The 20,503-nt window shown below is 36.3% G+C and overlaps 1 protein-coding gene across 3 annotated transcripts in view; it reads left to right on the plus strand.

The window, feature by feature from the left end:
• The first annotated feature begins 398 nt into the window (after positions 1 to 398).
• The window catches only part of LOC127851737 (uncharacterized), a 35,141-nt gene continuing 15,036 nt past the window's right edge, over positions 399 to 20,503 (plus strand). For 2 of the 3 annotated variants that reach the window (XM_052385600.1, XM_052385601.1), the window contains exon 1: positions 411 to 742. The gene's annotated coding sequence lies outside the window, so the exon portion shown is untranslated. Of the gene's footprint in view, positions 743 to 20,503 lie in introns of all 3 variants that reach the window. The other variant, XM_052385599.1, reaches the window with a different exon arrangement.

Below are 20,503 nucleotides of genomic sequence, written 5' to 3' on the forward strand. Positions count from 1 at the left end.
CGCTATTAATTTAACACGGCTTTAAAATAATTATATTTAGACATATAACGAGAGTTTTAAAGGTTTATATTATAACCACTGCAGTAACTGATAAAAACGTTAAAAATGGCAAAATGTATAAGTCATTCATTTAAGTATTACGTCTTCTTAGAATTCTTTTCGGTGCAATTCATCTGCAAAGAGAGCAGTTTTAATAAAACGAGTCACTGATAATACCAATCAGCGTTTATTAGTGAGTAGCATCGCATCATCTTCGTCGATAATGAAGACAAAACCGAATTAAGCGGTACAATTGTGCATCCATCCATGGTAGGGATTATCGGAAATATTAGAAGGAATCCGCGTGATCACAGAAGTGAGAAAATATCAGAGATCATGGATTATAATCATAATGACGGTGTAGGTGTCAGAGACGTACTAGGGGTTGTTGGCGCAAAATATTTCAAGCGTTGTAATTAGTAGTGAAGATGTAACTAAGGCACTTACATGCTGCAAATCAACTAAGGTTTTTGTTTATGGAAAGGCGAAAGGTATTTATTGATTTCATCTGAGATAGTTATTTTGATAGTCTTATAATTTAAGTTTTTGAACTTATATAACTTAATAATAGGAATACGCATGCTGGAAAGTGCATTTATTGGATATTATTTTAAGTGTTTTGTGTTGGAGTGGACCGTTTCGGATTTTCTACCAACTAAAGGCGTTACCAACTTGTTTTACCAGGGATAAGTACCAGAGAAAGGTAAGTGTAGTAAGCGTGTGTAGTAAGGTTGTATTTTCTTGAGCAACTATAATTTATTTTTATGAATTATAAGCATGATTGAAAACATATGCTAGTTATACATCAGTATAAATACAACATATAAATATTGCCATTTACCACAAGAAGTGACTCGTTAAGTTTAATCTTTTTATTATGTAGTAATAAAATGACAATTTTTTACTTACATATTTTAAACAATAACGGACATATGAAGTTACTGTCAGTATACTTGTTGCTTTGTTGTCGTTTTTCAGTAATTACCATATATTAAAATGCAGCAATTTGTCATAAGTTTACCAGTGGATTAGTCAGTCAACCAATCAATTGCCTTTACCCAAATGTTCGGTTGAAATTCAATGGCTTCGTGGGTATGTGGAAAAACTCGTTTGACGCGAGTAGTTAAAGGTTCGAGCCTGACCAACTGAATGATCTGGAAGGGGGAATGGATACATCAACTTATGCTCCTTTTTAGTCAAACTGTCGGAGGATTATATTGTGCTAATGGTATGTGTATGTGTGTGGAAGGTGGGGGCGGTGTGTATGGGGGATAGGTGTAAGGCAGGGTGTCGGGGGTGTTGTAGTCTTCATGACACATGGTGGTTGTTGATACTTTTGATTTTTTTTATTATTTCATGTTTATACATAGAGTACAGGTAAAAAGAAATCAAAAATTCCTGATTAAAATATACATTGTTATATGCATACCAAGATCGAACAATCGGTTTATTTTGTCTGATGACGTGTCTTTTTTACGGTGCACTACCGGTATATATTTAAGCAATTTGTCCAATGTCATGAACATAATAAATTAGCAAGTTTGAGTATTTAAAATTAATAATATCCGATTCGTGAATATGGTATCAGCTGCATTAAATTTTTAATTTGTGTGGTTCTTATTATTCAATTGCATTCAAACTGATGCGTGCTGGTTCTGCAAACCGCTTATGTAAAGACATAAGAATTCTCATAGACTACGACTGAACAAATAATAAAAAAATTGATATGAGTCGCGCCCTGAGAGTAGTTGGTTTAATGCATGTGCACAAAGTTTCGTCCCAGATTAGCCTGTGCAGTTCGCTTATCAGGGACGACATTTACCGCTTTTGTTGTATTTTTCGTTTAAATGAAGACTCTTGATGACGAAAAGCAAGCTAAGGCGGATATCGTCGTAACTGATTAGCCTGTGCGGATTGCACAGGCTAATCTTGGACGACACTTTACGTGCATGCATTAAATCCCCTTTTCAGAATGCGAGGCTCATATGTATTCTTGTTGCATGCTTATGTTATTTAGTCATTACCTTTTCTTCTAAATAACTTTTAACATCGTTGACAATAGCCAGTACTAGGTAGAAACAAATTACAACCGTGTTAGAACATATCCCGAATATGCTCATTCTTATTTTTTTAAATGAAAAAAATATATATTAACCCTTGATTTTATCAAAAGGAATCCACAAGGTCAAAAAAGTATATATTAGCATATCTTGTATAACATGTTTGAACATTATTGTTGCTACATGGTATCACTTTGTTTTATGATCATTTACATGTATACATTGTTTGTCTTATATTGAATTAAAAAAATAAATGTAGAATGCCATACGAAGTTGATGCATTTTTATTTCAAGACGTATGCTATTCCGTCCGTTAACGTTAATATAAAGAGTTGAAATGCGTGCTGAAATAGTATTAACATGAACAATATATTACTTGAGTTAAATGCTAATGTGATGTCATGTTGTAGTCATGTAGTAGATATGTAATGGCTCCATAAATATACCAGTCGTATTTATGGGAAAACGTGCGTGATACAAATATGTTATAGTATGAACATACTTCTTAAATAAATCAACTAATGATGAGTGTTTGAAAAGTAAAATGACATTCTTAAGAGGTCACTGTCATGGAATAGAAACAATAGTTTTGTTTAGGGAAAACCACATTATGTATTATTATAATAAGCTCAAGTATGGTATTTCGCATGTATGAAGTCCTTCCGTTGCTGAGGAAGAATTATGTGGGGACACTGGGTGCATCCCAGCACTCATTCCTAATAAACGTCACGCGGAAATGTCAAGCTTTTGAATTTTTTACTGACAATCATTCAATGATGATGCAGTCTTTTTATGGGGGATGGGGAACCGGAGTAAGCGTAATAAACCCTTCATGTCCAGAACAATTCCTTAAATCCGTCTCGCGTGCGTTTACCGGACAACTGATCTGATCGCAATGCATACATTCTTAACTGCCAAATTGACGAAGGTAAATTTAGTGCAATATAATGCTTGAAAAACACGAGATTTTATTTTCAAGACTTTAACACTGACGATTTTCGCTATGACGGATCTTAAGGTAGCGCACTCGTAATGATTTCCCGCGATTTATTTTACGGTCATTGCCGTTCTTTAATGATCGGTTATTTCCAAGAGATCAATTATATTTTTTTTTCAAACTTCGAATTTTGATATATGTTTACGTTATTCCTTTATAATACAGTATTTTCACAATAAATATTGAAATTGATCCAAATCTGTAAAATATGATTTCGCAATTTCTTCAAAGATCGCAGAGCCTTTATAACTTTGTACTTATTTATATCTAATTTAAGCTTTAACTAATATTAAGTTGTAATGGCCAAGTGGTTATTGCCTAGAAATCTTTTGGGATCTTCAGGCGCAGGTTCGAATCCTGCCGACGTCGCATACTTTTTGCGGCGCGTTTTATTTCTTTTCTAACGTAATTTGATTTTATATAGCATATGAGCTATGTTTATTGTTAAAAATGTTGCAATTTTTCTGCACATTCTTTAATTTTTAAAATTTAAACAACGTTTTGGCTAAATTGGGTGATTTACTGCTGAAGATACGAATCATGCATGTTGCATTTTAATTTTTATTTCAAAAAGTAAACGGTAAATCTCTCTATTTCTTGGTATTTTTGCTTTATATAGTGTATCTATAAAAACTAAGTTCAAAGTATTACTTAAATGATAATATTTTTAATTTTATGACACTTTGTTTGTAACCAACCCTCATATCTACTTGACTGAAACCACTTACATTTCATGGCGCTCTTCCATAGATAACACGTTATAAAAAATAAATGTGTGTAAAAGAACACTTGTTTCATCTTGTTTAAACTTTCAACACCTTTAATGCATCTGTACACCCCCACTGCATGCCCATATTTGGAAATCTGGATGAATTATGGAACTTGCATTTACCCCATTTAAATGTGCATGGAAAGCCTACCTAAAAATGTGCATGTAGTTCAGTGAAACAATGCTGATTAAGAAAATAATACATTAGATTATATTTGGATATGTTCCCATACGGGTGCGCTACCTTAAAGGTGGATTCCCACTGCCGATCGTATCAACTCGATCATCCCAATTTCCCGACCAAACCCGACCAAGCTCGACTAAAAATGGTATACACGACCTCTTCTCGACCTCTTGTCGATAGCACACGACCCCCACACGACTCATTCACGACGTCCACTCAACCATCTTTCCGATTACCGCTCGATCATCTCGACCTATACGCTCGCCCTATACGATCTCAGCTCGACCAAGTGGACCTCAGCTCGATCACCACCAGATCTTCACACGACCAGATCGTGATGGTCGTACTACAGTCGTACAAAGCGATCTAAAAAAAACTCGAGTAGAGGTCGAGCGGATCGGGTACAGAGCTCCTGTATGGTCGAGTAGCAATCGGAAAGTGATCGTGTACGGTCGAATAGCCGTCGGGTAGCAGTCTAGTAAATCTGCACATCAAATCGAATAGAGCTCGAGTGGATCGTGTCGCGATCTAAAATAACTCGGGTAGAGGTCGAGCGGATCGGGTACAGATCGTGTAAAAGATGTTAATTCGATCGCCACACGATTGCTTCACGATCAACTCGATCTTCTACTCGACTAATACACGACCGCTTCCCGAGCGCTTCTCGATCAATTTCCTACTCGACCGCTACTCGATATTTTTTGACATGTCAAAAAATATCGGGTAGGAAGCCCGACCAATGCCGACCTACCCGACCGCCCCCGACCACTCATGCCGACCGAACCAGACCAGTACCCGTAGCTTGGTCGGGCTTGATCGAGTTGATCTGATCGGCAGTGGGAACGTGTGTACATACTTGGGCAAATCCACTTGCTATGAGGGTGCGAAGAGACTAAAACATACTAAAGTCGCGCAGGGTCATTGTGGAACTTTGAATATTAAGTATGACAATTGGATATATTTTCAAATTATATATATCCAAACATATTTTATTCAACAAGATTTGTTCATAATTGTAAAGTAAACGATTTTAGTAACTGACACTATAAACATCAATTTTTTCATCTTTAATACCAATTTCAAACTGAACTTAGCATACATTTGTTATCAACTTCATTATTGAGTCCAAATCGAACTACATTTAATGTATCCTTCTAGATTTTTTTATCATGTCAGGTTTTATTCTCTTGTGAGAGTAGTACGCTAATGCACATGTGAACACTGTTACTGTTTGAAATGTAGAACCATTCTGCCTGTGACATTGCGTGATCGTATTTAATAAATCTGTAGCGAATTCTTGTATTGAAATCAGGATACAACTTTTTACTAACTGCATGGTGTGCGAAGATTTTCCCTTATATACTTAGATTTTAGTGTTTTTATTTTGCTTGTGGGAGGAGATAATACGACATTGCCGTTTGGAGTAGAGATCAACGTGAACTATTGGAAACTATTAAAGGGGCCTATTTACGTTTTGGTAAATTGACAAAATTAAAAAAAAGTTGTTTCAGATTAGCAAATTTTCGTTTTAGTAATGGTATTTGTGAGTAAACAGTTATACTGAACATTACCATGCTCTAAAATAGCCATTATATGCATCTTTTGACGATTGAAAGACCTGAAAATTATAACGCGTTGCAACGCGAAACGATTGAATAATTTTGAAAGTTCTGTTGTTGTCGTTTTATTTTGTGAAACTACGGGGATTTCTTATATTATATAAAGTATAAAATACATCACTCATTGTATGAGCACGGATGGCCGATTGGTCAAAATGGGAGACTTTTTACTCCAGGACTGCATGGATCAGTGGTTCGAGCCCTGTTGAGGGTTACAGTCTTTTTATTTTAATGTTATCATTGATTTTGTACTGGAGATTTGTATATCCAATGTTCAAATTTATCAATATAAAGCATTTAAGACAAACTTCAAAACATGCCAAAATCAGTGTAAAGGCCCCTTTAAGATTTGGACTTTTGACATGGGAGAAACAATAATATTGAATTATTTAATTAATTCCATCTTGGACATCTCAAAAGACGTTGTTTGCACATATACTTTATATTATATTTATTGCACATTTTAATAAATAAATAAATAAAGAAATAAATATATATATATATATATATATATATATATATATATATATATATATATATATATATATATATATATATATATATATATATATATATATATATATATATATATATATATATTTATATATATATATATCTATATATATCTATCTATATATCTCTATATCTATATATATTATATCTATCTCTATATATATCTCTTATATCTATATATATCTATATATATTATATATAATATGTCAGACAAGAAGGACCTAATTACCGGACAAAAGCAAATAAGCTTATATCAAAGGTTTAACGAATCAAACAAACTGTCTAGAATAACGCGTGAGTAAAATGCTAACGCAAGTGTTTGATTTTATACCGAATAGTTTATTTTGCTTTGGACATATATAACGCATCGCCATTAACACCCGTTACAATATAAATGTGCGTTTGAAGAATAAACAACCCAAGAATTAACATCATTTCGAAAGAAGATCAATTTAAATAGACATAATATTAACATGTTTTCGCGAATATTTCACATGGATAACGTAAATACATAGTGACCCAATTATGTCAAAATGCGTTTAATAAATTAAACAATTTTAATATTATGATGTTCTTGTTCTAATTGTCAACAAAAATATAATCATTTTATTATTTCGTTTATATTTGGTATTTTCTCTAGTTTAAAACATTTTAAAATGAGCTATTCAGTAGTTATATAAACGTGGACATATTTGGACGAGATCTTTATAACTTTAGAATACAGCTATCCATAACATCAGCATAAAAAAGCATATTTTTTATGAGAAAACAATTATACTCATTTTCGATATCATTAAGGTTGCGTAACAAACAGAGGCGGTGATCTCTGATTATAAGCAATAGATAATTTGTGAAACGCTAAACCCAATTTAGCAATAATGTTCCTATGTTTATTATCAACAATATCACAATACGATATCACAATACTACTGAGGTAGTAAATTATGTGAAATTGCGTCGCGTTCTGAGAAAACTGGGCTTAGTGTCATCCCAGATTAGCCTGTGTGGACAATCAGGGACGACACTTTCGGCTTTAAAGGCATTTTCAGTTTCAAGGAAGTCCCTCCTTACCGAAAATCAAGTTAAGCCGGAAAGTGTCGTCCCTGATTAGCCTGCGCGAACTGCACAGGCTAATCTGGGATGACACTTTACGCACATGCATTAAGCCCAGTTGTCTCAGAACAAGACTCAATTTATTGAGCTAAATGATGTTACATTAACATTTCAGTGTGTGACGCAATCGTCTTGTAGTCTTATTTTGAGTAACGGGTTAAGCTGAGCAGTGTTCACAGATTCCGATATATCCTTAAATCGGTATAACCGGTTTTGTTACGAATCTACTGAACTTTCGATGTTCAATTGTTTCAGGATTTTGTTTGGTTCAATTCCTACTCACTGCAATAGTTCAACCTGTGTAGGAATGCAATACTCCTGTTTAACAGTGTGTAAGTTGAAAAAATAGTTAACGAGTTAAAATCAACAAATATAGATGACACACATTTGTCAAAATCAGATGCAATTCGCCACATTCAAGGCGTCATAATCACACCACAAGATCACATCTATAAAATGCCCGTAATTGTTCAAATAACAAGAACATATTTATTATGATGAAAGTAATGAAGTGCGGGTATATTTGCAAACGGATTAAAGTAACTGATTAAAATTATTTTACATTTTATGACGTCCCTATAAACCTCGGATAATGATTTTAATATAAGCTGACTCAAGTGAGATTAGGCTGAAAACCCATGCTAAATTTGTCTATTAACAAATTGATGACTAGCTACATAGTTTTTAAAATTAAAACAAATTAATACGTTAAATATGAACATTTCAAAAGAGTGTTTATTAATAATTAACATGGCTGTGCTTGATACCTTCAACAAAAAGATTACATGTATGAAAATGCTGGGCAAAAAACCACTAGTGACATATTGATTTCGTGTAACTGGACGTATGCCATTTGGAGCTTGAGAAACTTCAGACCAGTTTGCGCATTCGCATATTATTGTCCAGAATTACCCATGTTCGATGAAGAGACCACGAAACAGTGCATACTTCTAAAGAAAGACCATGAAATATTGCCTAACACTAACGAGAGACTACGAAACATTGCCTACCTCTAAAGAGACCACGAAACAGTTCCTACCTCAAAAGAGATCACAAAACATTTACTACCTCTGAAGAAACCACCACGAAATATTGCCTACCTCTTAAGGGTGACAACGAAACATTGGCTACCTCTAAAGAGTCGACGAAACATTGAGTACTTCTAACGAAAGACCACGAAACATTGCCAGCCTCTGAAGAAACCATGTAACATTGCCTACCTCTAACGAGAGACCACGAAACATCGCCTAACTCTAAAAAAGACCACGAAACATTGCCTAATTCTGAAGAGAGACAACGAAAGAAATTGCCTACCTTTAAAGAGAGACCACGAAACATTGCCTAACCATTAAGAGAGACCACAAAACATTGCCTTCCTCTTATGAGAGACCATGAAACAGTGCCGACCTCTAAAGAGAGACCACCAAACATTGTGTACCTCTAAAGAAAGACAACGAAACATTGCCTACCTCTAGAGAGACCAAGTAACATGACCTACCTCAAGAGAGACCAGGTAACATTGCCTACATCTGGAGAGACCACGGAACATTTCCTACCTCTAGAGAGACTAAGAAACATTGCCTACCTCTAGGGAGACCACGAAACATTGCCAACCGCTCGAGAGAAAATAAAAGATTGCCAACCTCTAGAGAGACCACGAAAAATTGACTACCTCTAGAGAGCTCACGAAACATTGACTACCTCTAGAGAGACCACGAAACATTGACTACCTCTAGAGAGACCACGAAACATTGCCTACCTCTAGAGAGACCACGAAATATTCCCTACCTCTAGAGAGACCACGTAACAATGCCTACCTCTAGACAGACCTTGAAACATTGCCAGCCACTTGAGAGACCACGAAACATTGCCTACCTCTAGAGAGACCACGAAATATTGCCTACCTCTAGAGAGACCACGTAACATTGCCTACCTCTAGAGAGACCACGAAATATTGCCTATCTCTAGAGAGACCACGAAACATTGACTACCTCTAGAGAGACCACCAAACATTGACTACTTCTAGAGAGACCACGAAACATTGACTACCTCTAAAGATACCACGTAACATTGACTACCTCTAGAGAGACCACGAAACGTTGACTACCTCTAGAGAGACCACGAAACATTGCCTACCTCTAGAGAGACCACGAAATATTGCCTACCTCTAGAGAGACCACGTAACATTGCCTACCTCTAGAGAGACCACGAAACATTGCCAACCTCTAGAGAGACCACGAAACATTGCCTTCCTCTAGAGAGACCACTAAACATTGCCTACCTCTAGAGAGAGAGCACGAAACATTGCCTACCTCTAGAGAAACCACTTAACAGTGTCTACCTCTAGAGGGACCACGTTATATTTCCTACGTCTAGAGAGACCACGAAACATTGACCACCTCTAGAGAGACCACGAAACATTGACTACCTCTAGAGAGACCACAAAACATGGCCTACCTCTAGAGAGACAACGAAATATTGCCTACCTCTAGAGAGACCACGTTACATTGCCTACCTCTAGAGAGACAATGAACTATTGCTTACCTCTATAGAGACCACGTAACATTGACTACTTCTAGAGACAGCACGAAACATTGAATACCTCTAGAGAGACCACTAAACATTGCCTACCTCAAGAGATATCACGAAATATTGCCTACCTCCAGAGAGACCACGAAACATTGCCAACGTCTAGAGAGACCACGTAACATTGCCTACCTCCAGAGAAACCACAAAATATTACCTACCTCTAGAGAGACCACGTAACATTGCCTACCTCTAGAGAGACCACGTAACATTGCCCACCTCTAAACAGACCACGAAACATTGCCTACCTCTAAAGAAACCACGAAACATTGCTTACCTCCAGAGAGACCACGAACCATTGCCCACCTCTAGAGAGACCACGTAACATTGCCTCCCTCTAAAGAGAGACCACGAAACATTGACTAATTCTAATGAGAGACCACGAAACATCGCCTAACTCTAAAATGAGACCACGAAACAGTGCCTACCTCTAAAAAGAGACCACGTAACATTGCCTACTTCAAAAGAAAGACCACGAAACATTGCCTACCTCTAGAGAGACCACGAACCATTGCCTACCTCCAAAGAGGGACCACAAAACATTGCCTTCCTATTAAAAAAGACCACGAAACATTGCCTACCTCTGAACAGAGACCACTTAAAAATGCTTACCTCTAAAGACAGACCATGAAACATTTCCTACCTCTAAAGATTGACAACAAAACATTGTCTCACTCTAAAGAGAGACCACGAAGCATCGCCTACCTCTAAAGAGATACCACGAAACATTGCCTAACTCTAAAGAGACACCACGAAACACTGCTTACCTCTAAAGATACAACAGAAAATTGCTTACCTCTTACGAGTGACCACAAAACATTGCATACCTCTAAAGAGTGACCACGAAATATTGCATTTTTCTAATGATAGACCACGAAACATTGCCTAACTCTAAATAAAAGACGACGAATCATTGTCTACCTCTAAATAGAGACCACGAGACATGGCCTACATTTAAAGAGTGACCACGAAACATCGCCCACTTCCAAAGAGAGACCTCGAAACATTGCTTACCTCTAAAGATAGACCACGAAACATCACCTAACTCTTAAGAGAGACCACAAAACATTGTCTACCTTTAAAGAGAGACCACGAAACATTGCCTACCTCTAAAGACAGACCACGAAACATTGCCTAACTCTCAAAAGGGACGACGAAACAGTGCCTACCTCTAAAGAGAGACCACGAAACATTGCCTACATCTTAAGAGTGACCACGAATCATTGCCTACCTCTAAAGAGTGACCGCGAATCATCGCCATCCTCTAAAGAGTGATCACGAATCATTGCCTACCTCTAAAGAGTGACCACGAATCATTGCCTACATCTAAAGAGTGATCACGAATCATTGCCTACCTCTAAATAGTGATCACGAATCATTGCCTACCTTTAAAGAGTGACCACGAATCAGTGCCTACCTCTAAAGAGTGATCACGAATTATTGCCTGCCTCTAAAGAGTGACCACGAATCATTGCCTGACTCTAAAGAGTGACCGCGAATCATTGCCTACCTCTAAAAAGTGATCACGAATCAGTGCCTACCTCTAAAAAGTGATCACGAATCAGTGGTTACCTCTAAAGAGTGATCACGAAATATCGCCTACTTCTAAACAGGACATGAACTGGAGTAATCCAGGCCATGCCATATGTGATGTTTGTGTTTGACGTAGCCGATTTTAATTTAATGTTTTCTCTTCTGTATTAACGTTTTGCTTTCAGCATACTTATCAGACTAGACAATCTTTAAATAAACATTTAAAAAAGAAAAATTAACGCTCGATTAAATACATGCCAACATATTTTTGTTTTGAATATGGTGCGCATATAAGCTTTATTTATAACAGTAAAGAGTCGGTACTACAAAAGCAAATCAAAACCATTTTTTTCTAATTTCACTTAGTTTACCTTCACTACGTATTTCGTTTTACCGGGCATAATTTAAATGGTGTTCTAAGAAAACTGGGCAAATTGCATATGCGTAAAGTGTCGTCCCAGATTAGCCTGTGCAGTCCGCTTAGGCTAATCAGGGACACTTTTCGCTTTTATGACATTATTCGTGAAAATGAAGTCTCTTCTTAGCAAACATCCAGTTAAGGCGGAAAGTGTCGTTCCTGATTAGCATGTGCGGACTGCACAGGCTAATCTGGGACGACACTTAACGCACATGTATTATGCCCAGTGTTCTCACAACATGACTCATTTAAATAATATAAGACTTGCTCTGAAAAACGGTCTTAATGCAGGTGCTTTAAGTGTGCGGACTGCACAGGCTAATTAGTTGCGACACTTTCCGTCATGACTTGATTTTCGTTTAGAGAAGACTTTCTTGAAAAGAAGCATTCCATACAAATCGTAAATTGTCGTTCCTTATTAGTCTGTTCAAACTGCAAAATCCCCGGGACGACACTTCATGCACTTACATTAAGCCCCGTTTTTCTCATGCGTCTGGATACTCGTTTTTATGAAACGATCTTCTATAAAGATCGCTCCTTTTTTCTCCATGAAATTGTTCCCACATTCGATTGCGGGAACAAAAGGAGTGATCTTTATATAATTTAAATATTCCCTGAGTGTATTTGGTTACTCAATAAACATGATTTAACTTGTTTAGTGACAGCTGCAATAGAAATAAGCAATATCTCGCTTTAAATGTTGTCTGACGGTGTTTTTTGTTAAACAGTATTTTAGAAAAACCTGCTTTCTAAAGACTTTCCCGACACACGAGGCTGATGTAGTCGACGAACACAGACACATTACTTGTTTGTACTCCTACGTTACAAAAACGTTTAATGGCTCGCCAGTTTCCAAATGTTCATGCGATCAAATGTTATATCATATAAACCCTGGAATTAGATGCTTCTTTGTTGTCGTTACTTTGAAAATAAAAATTAAAAATGCGTATAAACTTCTCATAAACCGCCCTTTTTTTAATTTTAAAGGTTCATGTTCTGATGCACAAACTTGAAAATATCTTGCCGAGAAAGGATATGGAGATAAAGTATTGTACATTTGACCATAAAATGTAAATATAAAAATCTCGAAGATGGCCTCTGAACAAAGATAAATGCCAACATAATTTATTTTATTTTGTTATAATTTCGTTTCTAACAAAACTGACGCCCCCTTACAATTTTCGCTGATTGATTTTGTTCTAAGGAATTTTAACCCATTTATGCTTAGCGTCTAGAAAAAGGCCTTTGCAAACAGCGTAGATGATGCGGCGTCTCATCAGGGTCTGCGCTGTTTGCTTAAAAGAATTTCTGTAAAAATATTCTAAATATAGAAATAATTATACTAGACATCCCTAATTTTGGATATAAATTGATCCAATTTAGAAGGATGGGAGAGTCCACTAGGCATAAATAGGTTAATTAATTAAATGTCAATTCAAATATCGATAATTTAGCCGCGATATAGGGAAAAGTGGCATGTGCGTAAAAGTTCGCCCCAGTTCATCGTGGGAAGTCCGCACAGGCCGTGGCGACACTTTCCTCTTTCACAAAATTGTTCGTTTGAAGGAACCCTCATCCAAACGAAAATCCGGTCTATTTGAAAAGTGTCGTCCTTGATTTGCCTGTGCGGACTGTATAGTTTAATCTGGGACGGCAAATTACGCTAATGCATTAAGCCCGGTTTTCCCAGTGTACGGTTCAAACAAAAACAGCCTGTATAATGTCCAAGAGCATATATGAGCGACACCTTCCGCTGTTATAGAATTTTTCGTTAAAAAAAGTCTATTTTTATCGAAAATCGATTTAAAGCGAGATTGTCGTCCCTGATTAGCCTTGCGGACTGCACAGGCTAATTTGGGGCGACGCTTTACGAACATGCATTGCACGCGTTTTTCCAGAACGAGGATTATATGGAATGTGTTCTAGCTTATACGTGAACTCATGTTATTCATCGTTCCTCACAAGGTTGTGGTTGTTCTTTTGCTATTTCGTTTCTTAATTTGTTTGTTAATAATAAGAAATTATTCTTTTTTTATTGTATGGCTTTTTAATTTGACTGACGATGTTATACGGTTAACGTGTTTGTACACGTGTATGTTTTGTGGTTAACTTGGGATAAAGATAAGGCTTGGGATCCCTTCAACCGGTGTAAACGTCAAATGCGTTGCATTGATCGTTTCAAGGCAGTGACCAGAGTGTTAACCCATTTATGCCTTGTTGACTCTCCCATCCTTCTAAATTGAATCAATTTATTTCAAAAATTAGGGATGTTTAGTATATTTATTTATGTATTTCGAATATTTCTTACAGACATTTTTATAAGCAAACAGCGCAGACCCTGATAAGACGCCGCATAATGCATTTTTTTATCTCCCAATAATTTTTCTAAAGTTTTACAATTTCTGTACATTTGAATATGTCACGACATCACACAATCTTGTATTAATATTCCCCAACGGGGTTCGTATCTTCAGGTGTGGTTCAAACTAGCATGCGACAAGCCGTATCAAAGTCACAAGTATCTGCTACAAAGACACATGTGTCACCAACAATTTACGTGATTCCTTTCCGCCTTTGAAAATACATCTGGGCCGTGCTCTGTGAAAAGGGGGTTTAATGCATGTGCGGAAAGCGTCGTCTCAGACTAGCCGGTGTTGTCCGCACAGGCTTATCTGGGGCGAGACTTTCCGCCTAAACTTGATTTTTGCTTAGAAGAGACTTTTTTGAAACGCAAAATATCATGAAAACGGAAAGTGTCGTCCCTGATTAGCCTGTGTGGACAACACAGGCTAATCTAGGACGACACTTTACGCACCTGCATTAAACCCGCTTTTCACAGAGCACGACCCATATGTAATGTTAAGATTTCAAACGGGGGCGGCAATAAATTATCATCATATATTTTATACTGAGCGTGCAGAAACATAATTATTTAAAATTATAATTATAGGTATTTGCTTTTCTCGAAAGGTTTGTTGATTTATCTGTTCGTGAAAGTGAGTTAGTTTTCAAGAAAACAAACGCAGACACATAACAAGTATAGTTTTACGTTACTGAGGTATAAAAATGTACCGTTCACACAAAGTACATAAGGTCCGTTTCAAGTAATACTGTGTTTCACCTCGGGATTTATTTAAGTAATGATTCTTCATTATTTTGTCAAAAAGCCGCTTATGGATTTGTTATTGTTTCGAAACGTTCTTATATGCTTTTACGTGAATCGTTCTAAGTGTCTATCTAGCCAGATAGATCTTCTATCAATACATATGTTCGCGATACAGTACGAGAATCTTGGAACACCTTAACGCTTTTCGCCCGCAATAAGAGAGCAATGTGGCTGTTTTATGGGCGTCTGTTTTTGTCACACATTTTAGTTCGCTATGATAACGTTTTCAGCTTCGAATAAGAGACAAAGTATAGTTTTATTTCAAGTGATGTCGTCCTTTCCTGTCTGGGAATTTATGGCCACTTTGAGAGCGCTCCTGGTTGCGTGTTGTTGCGATCGGTGATGACGATTTAGCCTTGTTCTGGGAAAATTGGGCTAAATGCATGTGCGTAAATTGCCTTCCCAGATTAGTCTGTGCAGTGTGCACAGGCTTTTCTGGGACGACACCTCCCGCTTTGATGGAATTATTTGTTTAAAGGACGTCTATTTTAAATTGAAAGCCAGTACTGGTGGAATGTGTCGTCGCTGATTAGCATACTACACAGGCTAATCTTGGACGATACCTTGCGTGCATGTATTAAGCCCAGTTTTCCCAGAATGAGGCACGTATTAAAGATCTTTGTATAAAGGATTCGGGTCGCGCTCTGGGACTAAGTCGCCTAAATGCATGTGTGTTTTAGTGTCGTCCCAGATTAGCCTGTGCGGTCCGATTTTTGTTTGTTTTGCAGTGTTTTTGACTATCAATACCAATTGAAAAACGTTGTATGATAGGTTTTGTGATTATTATATTTGAGTCACATTATTACTTAAATTAAAATCCGAATCTGCATAGTATATACGTATACATTAATGATTTTTGCTTTAAGCAATAATAAACCGGAACTTAAAGAAGACCTGTGCAATACGGTACGTTTTCGTTATATAGGAAGTTAACTATACTGCAATTGACATCTTTGTCGCTAAATAGACGTTATCATGCGAACAATTATCAGTTGTAAATTTAAAGCCGCGTCGAGAGAATATTTTTAATGTTTCTTAATTTAAGGTCGATAGCAATACCATTTTCTCCCACGTAATTTACGTTTAACAGAAACTGGTTGATAATAAATTTTGTAGCGCATTGCCAATGCAAATTGTGTGGCGAATGGGAAGGGGTGACTCAATGTATTTTTATATTATTATATCGAAACAAAAGCGTCCACACAATAAATACCGATTGACATGCGATATCGGGATCAAACTTTACAAATAGGAGTAGAGAAGTATTAACTGTGAGCCTCTCTCTGGTTAAACTAGGACTAGCCAGTGCACTCGACACAGGCTTATCAGCGACCACAAGTTCCACATTTACCTGACAAAAGAAGTGCTTCCGATTATTTGAAATAAACAGTTTGCATATACATCCTCTATATCTCATCTAGCATTTATATCTTGAAGCATGCATTGCGGTAATCAGAAATGCACTAAACGTACTTTTCCTAACAACTGCATTTCAATTAAATTGATTGTGTAAGTCAAGGTGTAAACTAAGGGCGTTCTTTGTAACGTGGACCCATGTGAACGAAAGTTATTAACCCATTTATGCCTAGCGTCCTGCATCTGGGTCTGCGCTGTTTGCTTAAAAGGAATTTCTGTAAGAAATATTCTAAAAATATAAATAAATATACCAGACACCCCTAATTTTGGAAATAACTTGATCCAATTTAGAAGGATGGGAGAGTCCACTGGGCATAAATGGGTTAAACATGAAATGCAACAACAGAAAGTTGTTATACATGCCTTTCTGAGAAATGCGCAATCAAACATGTAACATAACGTCTTTTTGTATCCGTAAGTAAGGTTTATTCCAGAATAATGCAAGTGTATTCGTGAAACCAAAATGTCACTTGGTATACATGTATGTTGGGCCTAGGTATTAAAGTTATACATTATTTTCAAATCTAGCATTTGGTGCGACTATATACGTTTTTATAACCTTCATTTTATGTTATGGTCCATTCTTTAACCAATACATTAATATGATTGAGATTTGTTTAATTAAAAATGTTGACTGCATGAATTCTGTAATGGAACCATTAATCAAATAATGCTCACTGAAATGAAACGACACAGTTTACGCCGATACCCACATGTTTTCACGTATTTGCTGTAGAACCAAAAATTGTGTCGACGTGTTGCGGAGAGTTGTTAAGGGGTGTTGCGGTACTTTATTGAGCCGGGGATATATCTATAGCAACACCGATTAACACTCTCATCAAAACCCAATATGTTTATCAGTGTAAGCACAGATGGCCGAGTGGGCTAGGCGCTCGCTTAAATGTACAATGCTCAGTGGTTCGATCGCTGGTGCGCTGAACTTTTTTTGTTGATTTCGTTTTTAGTCTATTTGCAACGCAAATAGGCTTTTACAATACCGCATTTCAAAATCACAGGGGAAAAGTTTTTTGTAATTCTTACAATTTTTCATTAAGAAACTTTTTTCTAAAATTTTCTTCCACGAACATGGCTTGCACCATTTTCGTAAATTTATCTTAGACCGTTTTACGTGAAAAAACGTTCTTAGAAACTAAATCAAATTTCGTTTGTAAAACAATAATGTTATTGGCAGAAGCGAGTTATTTTTTTTTTAATTACCATATGCAAGGCAAACTTAAAAGAATTGCTTTCCCTGAAAACAAAGGGAGACAATTATATAACTGCATCATGCGAGGTAGGGGACTTTTATTGCTTGGCAATAGTCTTGTTCTTCGTAAAAAAGTATTTTTGATAGCCTTTTACATTTTCATTCAGACAAGTAATCCTTTAGCATTTACTTCAGCAGAAACTTCCCTGTATCTTGGAAATAGACTTTCAACGCCATATTCGCTCTCGTTGTTTGATACTGAGCGCTTTAGTTCCGTTGCTTACATTTATCAGTGGTGTAATAAGTGGTGTGTAGTTTGAATAAATGGTATTTGATGTATCTTAGAATGTATAATATCTACATGTTGGCAATTTCATAGGTTATTATTTATTTTGACGCAGATTTTTTCAGTTTTAATGAAAAAGTACATGTTATATATTGGTGAATAAAATCAAAACAAGGTCGGTGACCATTCCCCTTTTTTTCATTTTTAACATAGTATTTGTATGTATTGCTTGAATATAAATTTTAAACAAAATCTTTTAGATAAAACAAATCAGCAAAATTGAAGCAATACCACTAAAATACTGAACTAAAAAATCGGGATTTCCCAATAGTGCATGTATTTTACATGAATGATTTTTGACAGTTGAACAGAAAATTATTTACGATTGTATGAATATTGTATGAATATGAATTTCAATGATTTCCATTACCACCTCTTCCGAACTTGATTACAATACACTTTCAATTCATAATTAAAATACGTACACGTTTTTGTTCTGACCGCAATTAAGTGAAATGTCGTATAAAAATCATGTAAACACAACTGGAGGGATCTGTGCTATTTCCATTGTGCCATACATATTAACAATACATTAAAAAAAAACACTAAAAAACCTTATTGTGTAGTAATGGTAGTGCCTCTTATAAAGGATAACTTTTGCCTTGAATAAAATACGTATTACAGACATTGTCTTTATGATTCCCTGCACACTCAAATTATCCAATTTCAGTAGGATGTAACATGCCACATGATTGCAGTCCTGGAAAAGTGTGAATGTCGCATGACATCTCAACGTGTTTATTGGCTTGTGATTTCGTCACACATTCGTATATACTAATGTGTGCTACATAACCAACATTCCATTATATGAGTCGCGTTCTGAGAAAACTGTGCGGACTGCACATACTAATCACGGACGATACAAACCGCTTTTATGACATTTTTCGTTTAAATGAAGTCTCTTTTAGCAAAAATTCCAATTTAGGCGGAAAGTGTCGTCCTTGATTAGCCTGTGCGGACTGCACAGGCTAATCTGGAATGACACTTTACGCACATGCTTTATGCCCTGTTTTCTCAAAACGTGATTCCATTAAGTTTTAGCAGCGCCCTGGGACAATCGGGCCTAATACATTTGAATAAAGTGTCTTCCCATATAAGCCAGTGTAGTCAACACAGGCTTATCACATACGACACTTTCTGTCTTAATTTGATTTTCTTTTATAAGATACTTCCTTTCAACAAAAGCAATGATGAACAAGGTATGGATTGAGAAAAACAATTAGCGGTGCACAAGGATAGAGGGCTTAATGCATGTGTGTAAAGTGTGGTCCAAGAAAAGGCTGCGCGGGCTAATAAGGGACGACACTTTTTCCGCCTAGACAGGGTTTTCGTTTTTAGGAGACCATCTCCTAACGAAAAATGTCATAAAAGCGGAAAATGTCGTCGCTGATAAGCCTGTGTGGACTGCACAGGCTAATATGGGACGAAAATAAATTGTCAATACAAGTAAAACAAAATCAGGTAATTGATGTAAATTTTACTGTCTTATAGCATGGAATAGATTTTTGTTTAGTTTTGCCATATATTGGGTGTCACATAATTCATTGGTTTTTTTAAGATTACCTCAACCTTTTTTTGTGATTGGTGTTTAATGTTTAGTTGGATTTTATAAAGGTTTGATAAATTTGTTTAATGTTGCATGAAATGGTAATTAAAAAATAATTAGACGTTGCAACTGCAATCTGTTTTATAAAATGTGTAATTTGATATCGTATTTGATTGTTTGTAGATGAACCATTACGATGAAATAACAGTGTGTTTACGAAAAAAGTATAAACAACCTTATACTTTGATTATGGTAAAAACCACGTACTCAACGGTTCCATACTACTAGAATAATATTGAATTTCCTTAAAAAGTATAAAACAGCAATTTGTGTTATGCTTGAAGATGATTTATTATCAACGTGAACAACACGGGGTCACTTCCATGGTCTTTATGGTTTCTTTCACATAGATTTCGATTATTCTACATTCAGGTTTGATAACCTGCTTTTTTATCAAACATTGTATTAAAAAATGTAAAAATAACTTTTTTTCCAGGAATACATTTATCGATATGAGAAATGAAAAGCCTTTAAAGTATGTGAGAATGTTAAACCAAACAAATTGATACTCAGTCCATCAAATTGTGCAAACAATGGCAACATGCGATGTAAGTGTACTCAAAGCAGACGAATCCCAAAACATATATTTTAGAATATATGGGTCGTGCTCTATGAAAAGGGGGTTTAATCGATGTGAATAAAGTGTTGTCCCAGATTAGTCCGCACAGGCTAATTGGGAACGATACTCTCCGCTTTAATTATATTTTTCGTTTCAAGAAAGTCTCTTCTTAGCAAAAATTAAGATAATGCGGAAGGTGTCGTCCCTGATTGGCCTGTGCGGATTGCACAGGCTAATCTGGACGACACTTTACTCACATGCATTAAAACCCATTTGAACAGAGCGCGGCTCATTGTATTCATTTTCGCAGTCTGGCTAGCAGCCACGCTATTCGCTTACGAAACTACGAAACATTGCGCGACTTTTGAACGG

Source organism: Dreissena polymorpha, chromosome 11, assembly GCF_020536995.1.
Source record: "Dreissena polymorpha isolate Duluth1 chromosome 11, UMN_Dpol_1.0, whole genome shotgun sequence".
NCBI lineage: Eukaryota > Metazoa > Mollusca > Bivalvia > Myida > Dreissenidae > Dreissena > Dreissena polymorpha.